The sequence below is a fragment of the Rattus norvegicus genome, unplaced genomic scaffold, assembly GCF_021556685.1.
Source record: "Rattus norvegicus strain SHRSP/BbbUtx unplaced genomic scaffold, alternate assembly SHRSP_T2T haplotype2-0000033, whole genome shotgun sequence".
Taxonomy (NCBI): Eukaryota; Metazoa; Chordata; class Mammalia; order Rodentia; family Muridae; genus Rattus; species Rattus norvegicus.
The window spans coordinates 63,400-76,417 of record NW_028238786.1 but is presented as its reverse complement, the minus strand read 5'-3'; the positions used below and the strand labels follow the sequence as shown (position 1 = coordinate 76,417).

The 13,018-nt window shown below is 42.8% G+C and overlaps 1 long non-coding RNA gene across 2 annotated transcripts in view; it reads right to left on the bottom strand.

The window, feature by feature from the left end:
* Window positions 1-7,012: 7,012 nt before the first annotated feature.
* Window positions 7,013-13,018, bottom strand: part of LOC147997864 (uncharacterized) — a 30,456-nt gene continuing 24,450 nt past the window's right edge. For both annotated transcript variants that reach the window (XR_015647526.1, XR_015647529.1), the window contains one exon: window positions 7,013-7,671. This is a non-coding gene — a long non-coding RNA (uncharacterized LOC147997864). The remainder of the gene's footprint in view (window positions 7,672-13,018) is intronic.

The following is a 13,018-nucleotide window of genomic DNA, read 5'->3' as shown; positions in this document are numbered from 1 at the left end:
GCTCTGTGCTCATTCTTCCTTTGGCTCTGTTTTCCAGTTCCCCATAATTCTTACCATCTTATATCCTCTAAGTATTTTATGATTCTTCCCCCAACCCAACCATCTCCCTCTTCTGGATTTCTTCTCTTCCCAGCAAGGACTCAATATGACTGCTGTGTAGCCCACTCTGGAGCGTGGTGCAGCTGAATGCATCCATTCACCTGAAGTTTATCACACTCTAAAAACACCAGCTTCCACAAAGTGAGGTGGAGAGTGGTATGAGCTCATGAAGTCTTCCATAGGTTACTGGTCCTAGCACACACGGCATTTATCACAAGAGCTAGAGAACAAATTCTTTTTTTTTTTCTTTATCTATTTATTTCTTTTTTTTTTATTAACTTGAGTATTTCTTATATACATTTCGAGTGTTATTCCCTTTCCCGGTTTCCGGGCAAACATCCCCCTCCCCCCTCCCCTTCCTTATGGGTGTTCCCCTCCCAACCCTCCCCCCATTACCGCCCTCCCCCCATAGACTAGTTCACTGGGGGTTCAGTCTTAGCAGGACCCAGGGCTTCCCCTTCCACTGGTGCTCTTACTAGGATATTCATTGCTACCTATGGGGTCAGAGTCCAGGGTCAGTCCATGTATAGTCTTTAGGTAGCGGCTTAGTCTCTGGAAGCTCTGGTTGCTTGGCATTGTTGTACTTTTGGGGACTCGAGCCCCTTCAAGCTCTTCCAATTCTTTCTCTGATTCCTTCAACGGGGGTCCTATTCTCAGTTCAGTGGTTTGCTGCTGGCATTCGCCTCTGTATTTGCTGTATTCTGGCTGTGTCTCTCAGGAGCGATCTACATCCGGCTCCTGTCGGTCTGCACTTCTTTGCTTCACCCATCTTGTCTAATTGGGTGGCTGTATATGTATGGGCCACATGTGGGGCAGGCTCTGAATGGGTGTTCCTTCAGTCTCTGTTTTAATCTTTGCCTCTCCCTTCCCTGCCAAGGGTATTCTTTTTCCTCATTTAAAGAAGGAGTGAAGCATTCACATTTTGATCATCCGTCTTGAATTTCGTTTGTTCTAGGGATCTAGGGTAATTCAAGCATTTGGGCTAATAGCCACTTATCAATGAGTGCATACCATGTATGTCTTTCTGTGATTGGGTTAGCTCACTCAGGATGATATTTTCCAGTTCCAACCATTTGCCTACGAATTTCATAAACTGGTTGTTTTTGATAGCTGAGTAACATTCCATTGTGTAGATGTACCACATTTTCTGTATCCATTCCTCTGTTGAAGGGCATCTGGGTTCTTTCCATTTTCTGGCTATTATAAATAAGGCTGCGATGAACATAGTGGAGCACGTGTCTCTTTTATATGTTGAGGCATCTTTTGGGTATATGCCCAAGAGAGGTATAGCTGGATCCTCAGGCAGTTCAATGTCCAATTTTCTGAGGAACCTCCAGACTGATTTCCAGAATGGTTTTACCAGTCTGCAACCCCACCAACAATGGAGGAGTGTTCCTCTTTCTCCACATCCTCGCCAGCATCTGCTGTCACCTGAGTTTTTGATCTTAGCCAATCGCACTGGTGTGAGGTGAAATCTCAGGGTTGTTTTGATTTGCATTTCCCTTATGACTAAAGATGTTGAACATTTCTTTAGGTGTTTCTCAGCCATTCGGCATTCCTCAGCTGTGAATTCTTTGTTTAGCTCTGAACCCCATTTTTAATAGGGTTATTTGTTTCCCTGCGGTCTAACTTCTTGAGTTCTTTGTATATTTTAGATATAAGGCCTCTATCTGTTGTAGGATTGGTAAAGATCTTTTCCCAATCTGTTGGTTGCCGTTTTGTCCTAACCACAGTGTCCTTTGCCTTACAGAAGCTTTGCAGTTTTATGAGATCCCATTTGTCGATTCTTGATCTTAGAGCATAAGCCATTGGTGTTTTGTTCAGGAAATTTTTTCCAGTGCCCATGTGTTCCAGATGCTTCCCTAGTTTTTCTTCTATTAGTTTGAGTGTGTCTGGTTTGATGTGGAGGTCCTTGATCCACTTGGACTTAAGCTTTGTACAGGGTGATAAGCATGGATCGATCTGCATTCTTCTACATGTTGCCCTCCAGTTGAACCAGCACCATTTGCTGAAAATGCTATCTTTTTTCCATTGGATGGTTTTGGCTCCTTTGTCAAAAATCAAGTGACCATAGGTGTGTGGGTTCATTTCTGGGTCTTCAATTCTATTCCATTGGTCTATCTGTCTGTCTCTGTACCAATACCATGCAGTTTTTATCACTATTGCTCTGTAATACTGCTTGAGTTCAGGGATAGTGATTCCCCCTGAAGTCCTTTTATTGTTGAGGATAGCTTTAGCTATCCTGGGTTTTTTGTTATTCCAGATGAATTTGCAAATTGTTCTGTCTAACTCTTTGAAGAATTGGATTGGTATTTTGATGGGGATTGCATTGAATCTGTAGATTGCTTTTGGTAAAATGGCCATTTTTACTATATTAATCCTGCCAATCCATGAGCATGGGAGATCTTTCCATCTTCTGAGGTCTTCTTCAATTTCTTTCCTCAGTGTCTTGAAGTTCTTATTGTACAGATCTTTTACTTGCTTGGTTAAAGTCACACCGAGGTACTTTATGTTATTTGGGTCTATTATGAAGGGTGTCGTTTCCCTAATTTCTTTCTCGGCTTGTTTCTCTTTTGTATAGAGGAAGGCAACTGATTTATTTGAGTTAATTTTATACCCAGCCACTTTGCTGAAGTTGTTTATCAGCTTTAGTAGTTCTCTGGTGGAACTTTTGGGATCACTTAAATATACAAACATGTCATCTGCAAATAGTGATATTTTGACCTCTTCTTTTCCGATCTGTATCCCTTTGATCTCCTTTTGTTGTCTGATTGCTCTGGCTAGAACTTCAAGAACTATATTGAATAAGTAGGGAGAGAGTGGGCAGCCTTGTCTAGTCCCTGATTTTAGTGGGATTGCTTCAAATTTCTCTCCATTTAGTTTAATGTTAGCAACTGGTTTGCTGTATATGGCTTTTACTATGTTTAGGTATGGGCCTTGAATTCCTATTCTTTCCAGGACTTTTATCATGAAGGGGTGTTGAATTTTGTCAAATGCTTTCTCAGCATCTAATTAAATGATCATGTGGTTCTGTTCTTTCAGTTTGTTTATATAATGGATCACGTTGATGGTTTTCTGTATATTAAACCATCCCTGCATTCCTGGGATGAAGCCTACTTGATCATGGTGGATGATTGTTTTGATGTGCTCTTGGATTCGGTTTGCCAGAATTTTATTGAGTATTTTTGCATCGATATTCATAAGGGAAATTGGTCTGAAGTTCTCTTTCTTTCTTGGGACTTTGTGTGGTTTAGGTATAAGAGTAATTGTGGCTTCATAGAAGGAATTCGGTAGTGATCCATCTGTTTCAATTTTGTGGAATAGTTTGTATAATATTGGTATGAGGTCTTCTATGAAGGTCTGATAGAATTCTGCACTAAACCCATCTGGACCTGGGCTCTTTTTGGTTGGGAGACCTTTAATGACTGCTTCTATTTCCTTAGGAGTTATGGGGTTGTTTAACTGGTTTATCTGTTCCTGATTTAACTTCGATACCTGGTATCTGTCTAGGAAATTGTCCATTTCCTGAAGATTTTCAAATTTTGTTGAATATAGGTTTTTATAGTAAGATCTGATGATTTTTTGAATTTCCTCCGAATCTGTAGTTATGTCTCCCTTTTCATTTCTGATTTTGTTAATTTGGACGCACTCTCTGTGTCCTCTCGTTAGTCTGGCTAAGGGTTTATCTATCTTGTTGATTTTCTCAAAGAAACAACTTTTGGTTCTGTTGATTCTTTCTATGGTCCTTTTTGTTTCTATTTGGTTGATTTCAGCTCTGAGTTTGATTATTTCCTGCCTTCTACTCCTCCTGGGTGTATTTGCTTCTTTTTGTTCTAGAGCTTTTAGGTGTGCTGTCAAGCTGCTGACATATGCTCTTTCCTGTTTCTTTCTGCAGGCACTCAGCGCTATGAGTTTTCCTCTTAGCACAGCTTTCATTGTGTCCCATAAGTTTGAGTATGTTGTATCTTCATTTTCATTAAATTCTAAAAAGTTTTTAATGTCTTTCTTTATTTCTTCCTTGACCAGGTTATCATTGAGTAGAGCATTGTTCAATTTCCACGTATACGTGGCCATTCTTCCCTTATTGTTATTGAAGACCAGTTTTAGGCCGTGGTGGTCCGATAGCACGCATGGGATTATTTCTATCTTTCTGAACCTGTTGAGGCCCGTTTTTTGACCAATTATATGGTCAATTTTGGAGAAAGTACCATGAGGAGCTGAGAAGAAGGTATATCCTTTTGCTTTAGGATAGAATGTTCTATAAATATCCGTTAAGTCCATTTGGCTCATGACTTCTCTTAGTCTGTCGACATCACTGTTTAATTTCTGTTTCCATGATCTGTCCATTGATGAGAGTGGGGTGTTGAAATCTCCCACTATTATTGTGTGAGGTGCAATGTGTGTTTTGAGCTTTAGTAAGGTTTCTTTTACGTATGTAGGTGCCCTTGTATTTGGGGCATAGATATTTAGGATTGAGAGTTCATCTTGGTTGATTTTTCCTTTGATGAATATGAAGTGTCCTTCCTTATCTTTTTTGATGACTTTAATTGAAAATTGATTTTATTTGATATTTGAATGGCTACTCCAGCTTGCTTCTTCTGACCATTTGCTTGGAAAGTTGTTTTCCAGCCTTTCACTCTGAGGTAGTGTCTGTCTTTGTCTCTGAGGTGTGTTTCCTGTAGGCAGCAGAATGCAGGGTCCTCGTTGCGTATCCAGTTTGTTAATCTATGTCTTTTTATTGGGGAGTTGAGGCCATTGATATTGAGAGATATTAAGGAATAGTGATTATTGCTTCTCGTTATATTCATATTTGGATGTGAGGTTATGTTTGTGTGCTTTCATTCTCTTTGTTTTGTTGCCAAGACGATTAGTTTCTTGCTTCTTCTAGGGTATAGCTTGCCTCCTTATGTTGGGCTTTACCATTTATTATCCTTTGTAGTGCTGGATTTGTAGAAAGATATTGTGTAAATTTGGTTTTGTCATGGAATATCTTGGTCTCTCCATCAATGTTAATTGAGAGTTTTGCAGGATACAGTAACCTGGGCTGGCATTTGTGTTCTCTTAGGGTCTGTATGACATCAGTCCAGGATCTTCTGGCCTTCATAGTTTCTGGCGAGAAGTCTGGTGTGATTCTGATAGGTCTCCCTTTATATGTTACTTGACCTTTTTCCCTTACTGCTTTTAATATTCTTTCTTTATTTTGTGCGTTTGGTGTTTTGACAATTATGTGACGGGAGGTGTTTCTTTTCTGGTCCAATCTATTTGGAGTTCTGTAGGCTTCTTGTATGTCTATGGGTATCTCTTTTTTTAGGTTAGGGAAGTTTTCTTCTATGATTTTGTTGAAGATATTTACTGGTCCTTTGAGCTGGGAGTCTTCACTCTCTTCTATACCTATTATCCTTAGGTTTGATCTTCTCATTGAGTCCTGGATTTCCTGTATGTTTTGGACCAGTAGCTTTTTCCGCTTTACATTATCTTTGACAGTTGAGTCAATGATTTCTATGGAATCTTCTGCTCCTGAGATTCTCTCTTCCATCTCTTGTATTCTGTTGGTGAAGCTTGTATCTACAGCTCCTTGTCTCTTCTTTTGGTTTTCTATATCCAGGGTTGTTTCCATGTGTTCTTTCTTGATTGCTTCTATTTCCATTTTTAATTCCTTCAACTGTTTGATTGTGTTTTCCTGGAATTCTTTCAGGGATTTTTGCGATTCCTCTCTGTAGGCTTCTACTTGTTTATTAATGTTTTCCTGTGTTTCCCTAAGTGTGTTCATGTCTTTCTTGAAGTCCTCCAGCATCATGATCAAATATGATTTTGAAACTAGATCTTGCTTTTCTGGTGTGTTTGGATATTCCATGTTTGTTTTGGTGGGAGAATTGGGCTCCGATGATGGCATGTAGTCTTGGTTTCTGTTGCTTGGGTTCCTGCGCTTGCCTCTCGCCATCAGATTATCTCTAGTGTTACTTTGTTCTGCTATTTCTGACAGTGGCTAGACTGTCCTATAAGCCTGTGTGTCAGTAGTGCTGTAGACATGTTTTCCTCTCTTTCAGTCAGTTATGGGGACAGAGTGTTCTGCTTTCGGGCGTGTAGTTTTTCCTCTCTACAGGTCTTCAGCTGTTCCTGTGGGCCTGTGTCTTGAGTTCACCAGGCAGCTTTCTTGCAGCAGAAAATTTGGTCTTACCTGTGGTCCCGAGGCTCAGGTTCGCTCGTGGGGTGCTGCCCAGGGGCTCTCTGCAGCGGCAGCAACCAGGAAGACCTGTGCCGCCCCTTCCGGGAGCTTCAGTGCACCAGGGTTCCAGATGGTCTTTGGCTTTTTCCTCTGGCGTCCGAGATGTGTGTGCAGGGAGCAGTCTCTTCTGGTTTCCCAGGCTTGTCTGCCTCTCTGAAGGTTTAGCTCTCCCTCCCACGGGATTTGGGTGCAGAGAACTGTTTATCCGGTCTGTTTCCTTCAGGGTCCGGCGGTGTCTCTGGCAGGGGTCCTGCCGCTCCTGGGCCCTCCCCCACGGGAGCCCAGAGGCCTTATACAGTTTCCTCTTGGGCCAGGGATGTGGGCAGGGGTGAGCAGTGTTGGTGGTCTCTTCCGATCTGCAGCCTCAGGAGTGCCCACCTGACCAGGCGGTTGGGTCTCTCTCTCACCGGGTCTGGGAGCAGAGAGCTGCTGCGGGCCGGGATCCGCGGGTGTGGGACTTCCGGTAAACACAGAACGTGCCCGGTCCTAGAGAAATTCTGCTTCCGTGTGTCCCAAGCTCACCAGGCAGCTTTCTTGCAGCAGAAAATTTGGTCTTACCTGTAGTCCCGAGGCTCTGGTTCGCTCGTGGGGTGCTGCCCACGGGCTCTCTGCAGCGGCAGCAACCAGGAAGACCCTAGAGAACAAATTCTTATGCAGTCAAAAGTAGCATCACATTTCATTCAGCCTTAAATCTAATAACCAGCAATGACTTTGAAAAATTGAAATTACAGTTGCTGCAACAGTGCAGATCCTGTGAAGAGGTAGGTCCTGCGACAGTGGAGGCACTGAAATAGTGCCGGTTCTGTGACAGTGAAGGTCCTTTGAAAGTGGAGGCACTGAGATCGTGGCGGTCAATCTACTTACAGGGGAGCTGCTGCACAATTGAAGGTTCTGCTACAGTGGAGGTCCTGCAAAATTGGAATTGCTGATACAGGGGTATTCCTGTCACTGTAGAGATCCTGTGGCAGTGAAGTTGCAGAATCATGGGAGATCTTGCTTCAGTTGATGTCCTGAAACACTTTAGTTGCTACGGGTGGTGCTACGACAGTGGAATTCCTGGGATAGTGGAGGTTATAGGACAGTGGGTGTCCTGAGACTGTTGTAGTGCTCCTAGAGTGGAAGTCCTGCAATAGTAGTGTTGCTTGGACAGTCCAGTTCTTGGACAAAGGAGGTCCTGTGACACTTGAGATGCTGAGACTCTTGAGCTCCTGAACAGTAGAAGTGCTGTGATAGTTGAAGTGCTGAGACACTTGTGGTCCTGTAACAGTGGAGTTGACACACAGACAGTGGACTTCCTGAGGTAGTGGTGGTGCTTAAACAGTGGATGTCCTGTGACAGAGGAGGTCCTGCAATAGAGGAAGAACAATATATGCTGGCTGATGACCCAGAGCTTCCAGAAAATAGACCACCAATCAATATATATCAGAGGATGGCATTATTTGAAACCAATGGGATGGAAGGCCCTTGGTCCTGTGGAGATGTGATGCTCGAACATAGGAGGAGGCTGGAGTGGTGGGTTTCGAAAAGTTGGGTGAGTTTAGGAGCAGCATCATAGTGGCAAAATGGAGGGAGGAGGGAGAAGATGTAGGAGTGGGCATTTGTGGATTGGCACCTAGGACGTGGGACATCATTTGAGATGTTAAAAACAGTGGAAATGATAAGGTTTACATTGTCTGACCCAAACCTAAGGGATACTACATAAGGAACACAAAAACCCACAGGTGCTCACCAACATTGAGATAAAATTTGGCCTTTGGCGGTCTACTCCAAAGAAACGCTTCCAAGAACACTGTTTAGTTTTTTCAAACAAAGTTTAAAACTCTTAAGTGTACTCTCAAATCTGCCCTAATTTGTATAAATCGGTCAAAACTGTTGGCTTTGTAAATACTTCTATCTTGTCCCAATAGTCACATGCTGGTCATCCCAACAACAAGATACTTGTCAAGGTGGGAGTCAATCAACATGGGATCCTTTTTCCAACTCGGCATGCAGACCCTCAGCTCACCTTCACACACACACACACACACACACACACACACACACACACACAGAGAGAGAGAGAGAGAGAGAGAGAGAGAGAGAAAGAGAGAAAGAGAGAAAGAGAGAGAGAGACACACAGACACACAGACACACAGACACACAGACACAGATTCACAAACACATGCACACACACACACACACACACAGACACACACACCCATGAGAGAGAGATAGATCGAAAGTGAGGTAGAGAGAGAGAGAGAGACAGAGAGAGAGAGAGACAGAGAGAGAGAGAGAGAGAGAAAGAAAGAGAGTTCTTATCATCTACTTTCTAATGCATATTGTGTGCTCTTGGAGTTGAGCACAGAGACTTGCACATGTAAACCAGTCCTGTACACCTAGGAACATTTTCTGATCAGTATTTTCTCTTCTTTATGCAGTTCTTAAATTATCTTTAAGAGAGTGTAGGGCATGGACCTACCATGAAATCTTGGACCTAAAGGTACATTTTAATACAAAGCTTACATATCACTTACAGATGACTCTAGTAGGAAGTACATTAAGTTCAGAATCATTCAATCAGAAACCCTTAATGTATATACCCCATTCTAACTGCCTTCACTTAACCTCATGTTTGGACCACTGTTCCTAGCTGGAGATTCCTGTTTATCTCCCAGAATAAAAGGGAGGCTCCATGCTCAAGTGGAACAGCAGATTCAAGGTGGGACTGTTGGGTGACATTACCGTGAACACCAGGGACTGCCCCACAGAGGCAGGTAGTGGCCCTTTCTTTCCTCCTGGGGAATCATTAGCTACATTGTCCTGAGCAGAGAAGGATCCTCTCATTCTAGCAGATGTTCTGGATGACACAAGGAATGTGAATAGATTATGAAATCACTTTACCACATTTCTTTCTGAGGCAGAGACCCTTGAGACCCTTGGCTCAGGAGTAACAGTTCCAGATAGCAAGGTGAGGTCAGTGTGGGCCCTGTGTTGACCTATGAATAGTTATTTATGTTAATCACCAAATCTTTAAAACTTACAGCATGTGAGAGAAAAGTCTCCCAGGAGTCTCAGCTAAAACTAATCAGTGAGTTTTTAAGAACAAGAACAAGTAGGAAATTTAAATTCATGTGATTGCTACAAATAAAGCAAGACACTGTCACTAGATCACCTTTGTGTAAGGGCCCTGACGACATACACAACTTAAGATGTGAAGTGCTCAGCTAGCAAGCTTCGTGGCATGAACCCAAGACACAGTTTCTCTGTGTCTCATCACCTCTGAAGCATGGTCCACAAACAATGGCAACAAACCTTCTCTTCCTCAGAGTTCAAAGTTACCTTTACTGTTAGTGATAGTTTCACAGTTAACTAACCTCTACTGGATAGACAGCTTTGACTAACCTTCTCTGAGCTTCTCCCAACCATGTACAGATGGTACATCCCTCTGCACATGAGGCCTGTTCCTCTCAGGCCTGCTGTTCTCCTTCCCAGATTAGAAACTGGATACCTTTCAAGCCTACATTCTTAAGTCATCTATCAACTTTGGGTACATGATAAGCACAACATGACATTGGGTGCCAAATAACACTTTCCTACCTGACAATGAATATGATCCAGGGGTACCAAACATGGAAACTGGTCAGGTAAGGTCAGGTAACCCCCATACTATCTCCATGTGGAGATGAAGATTGACACACCTTCCCAAGCAGACTTTCTCAGCTGTCTCAGCCCACACAGCAGTCCTTTGCTGAGCTTCCTTACTCCCAGTGACTGATGAGAGTACATGAGAAGATGCCTGATTTCTGGAAAGCCCTGGGCCCCATGACCCACAGTAGCAGCAGCTTCTGATCACAGGTGATTTCAGGAACTGAAAATGCCTAATGTTCCTGTGTTGATTTGAATATGCTCAGCCCAGGAAGTGGGACTATTTGCAGATGAGCCCTCATTGGATAGGTGTAGCCTTGATTGAGGAAGTGTGTCACTGTTGATGTGACCCTTATGTTTCTTGTCCTAGCTGCATGAAAATCAGTTTTCTAGTAGCGGCCTTCAGATGATGATGTAGAACACCCAGCTCCTCCTGTACCATGTCTGCCTAGATGCTGCCATGCTCCCACCTTGATGATAATGAACCAAACTGCTGAACTTGTAAGCCAAACCCAAAGCAGTGTTCTTCTTATAAGATTTGCATTGGTCATGGTGTCTGTTAATAGCAGGAAAACACTAAGAAAGTCACTTTCTACCACAGATTACGAGGTTAATTGAGTGATGTCATCACCTGAGGAGACATGGCCTCTTATTAAGGTTCTAATCTCCTAAGTAATTGCAGGCTCTCTTCTGGCCTAGGCATTGGCTATTATATTAATCTTCCCAGTGTCTTCTTCTCTGTAAACTATACATTTTGCATTTCTATTTGCCCCATTTGCTCTTTTTCATTGAAGTCCTATAACCTCAGTATAACAGAGGCCATACTGGGCTCTCTTCAAATTTTCATCGAAGAAATTTGTTTATTACTTTTTAATTTAGCCTCAGGTAGGTTTTTACGATGTGGGCTGAAGGAAGCCACATTTTTGTAAAAGCATCATACAAATTATCCCAGGCCAGTTACAAATATTATTGCCTTCTGAATCCCCTTTTCCTGGGCTTCCACATTCTGGATAGGTCTTGGCACTCCTGACTCCCAAGCTCCTGCCAGTATACCCCATTAAACTCTTCTTAGAGCACTGGGCCACTTCTAGTTCAAAGTTCTGAATTCTTGCATATTTTCCAAAACAAGTAACAAGCACAAACTGGCATGGTCAGGTATCACAGAGCAAGAGTCCGCTCTATTACATCCCCTTCTGCATTAGTTACCTTAGTATTTCTGTGACAGAAATGCCATGAGCACAGCAAACTATAAAACATGTAGGCGATTAGTGATCCTATTTCACAGACCACCTGTTACCATAGGTTAAGTTCCATGACTACAGGGCACAGTGGAAGGAGCAGGAAGCAGAGGACTCACATCTGGAATCACAAGTACAAAGCAGAGAGTGCACAGGGAGTGGTGCAGAGCACTAAAACCTCAAAGCCCAGCCCCACTGGCATTCTTTCTCCAGCAAGGGCACACCTCCTGAATCTTCCCAAACAGAGTCAGCAACTGGGAAAGGAGTACTCAAATGCCCGAGACAGTGGAGGATAGCTCATGCAAAATGTCATGATGATTCAGGAATTCGAATCAGTAACAGAGAGAACCTTCACTCTGGGTCAATGTGTGTTGATGCAGAGCCAGCAAGCTGCTCTCCCTCCTCTTGAACATAAGATGTGGATTAAGTACAAATGTAAACAAGCATCTGCATGGAAAATCAACAGCCCTGTTATCTGGTAATACTTATAGGATAAGTCCAGAGGTGCTGGATACTGAAATCACAGAAGAAGCCAACACAAACTCAAACCGTTTAGTCTATAGGAATAAAAATAGCACAGAAGCCAAAATGGGTAACGATATGGAGCAAACGCTCACTCACTCAGCAGATAAAATTACACCTAGCCCTTACTCACAGACCTACTTCATAAACAGTGTACATTCTGCTGGTACCTACTCAACACAATCCTAAATGCTGCAATCAAACCAAATGGTTTCTTACTTTGTTGAGTATGACTTAAAAACACTGAAGTACTCTGAAGGAGGTTAATGGAAAGTTCTCAGGGCCTGGGGAAGTTGGCTGAGGGAGTACAGATTAACAAAGCAACACAACCCAATTTCCCCACCAGCAAGCAGAAACCGGCCTGATGTCAGTTGCCAATTCCTGAGGGTTTAAGAGAAGCCTACAGACTGGAAGGACTGAGGTAGGTGAGATTAAAGTACAGTTACACTGATTGCTCACTTGAAGAATGGGTAGAGTAGCAACTGGAAAGTGCTCTGTGTGTGTGTGTGTGTGTGTGTGTGTGTGTGTGTGTGTGTGTGTATGTGTGTTCCATGAATGTGTTTCTGTGTGAGTGTGGTTGGGTTGTTGCTGTTGTGTGCTTAATTTGAGACAGAGTGTTACCACAAACTGAAGCTGTCCTAAAACTCACCCTGTACACAAGGGTGGTTTGGACAGTAAAGAGACCTTCTCTCTCATCAAAGGGGGATTAATGATGTGTAGCACAAGCTTTGTGTGAATGTAAATTTCAAAATCTGAAGATTTTATAAATCTCCTTTGGCTTGCTTTAACAATGCTGGTGATTATAGCAATACATGGTACACTGAGGACAGAACAGAATATATAGTGTGAGCTTTTGAGATGGTTCAGAGGTGAAAGGAATAGCTGATGATCTGAGTTTAGTTCCAGAGGCACTGTTAATAATCAAACACAAATATAGCCGACTTTTATCCTGTGTAAAAATCAGTCAGGGCATCCAGTCATCTAAAGTCTGGAAGCTTGGGAAGGGAACATAGAAAATGAATATCCTAGTAAGAGCACCATTGGAAGGGGAAGCCCTGGGTCCTGCCTAGACTGAACCCCCAGTGAACTAGATTGTTGGGAGGAGGGCGACAAGGGGGGGAGGATGGGGAGGAGGGAAGGGGATGTTTGCACGGAAACTGGGAAAGGGAATACTGGAAATGTATATAAAAAATACTCAAGTTAATATATATATATATATATATATATACACACACACACACACACACACACACACACTGAGGTCAACCCTAGATAGGGCATAGAGCAATCCACACATCATGGGATT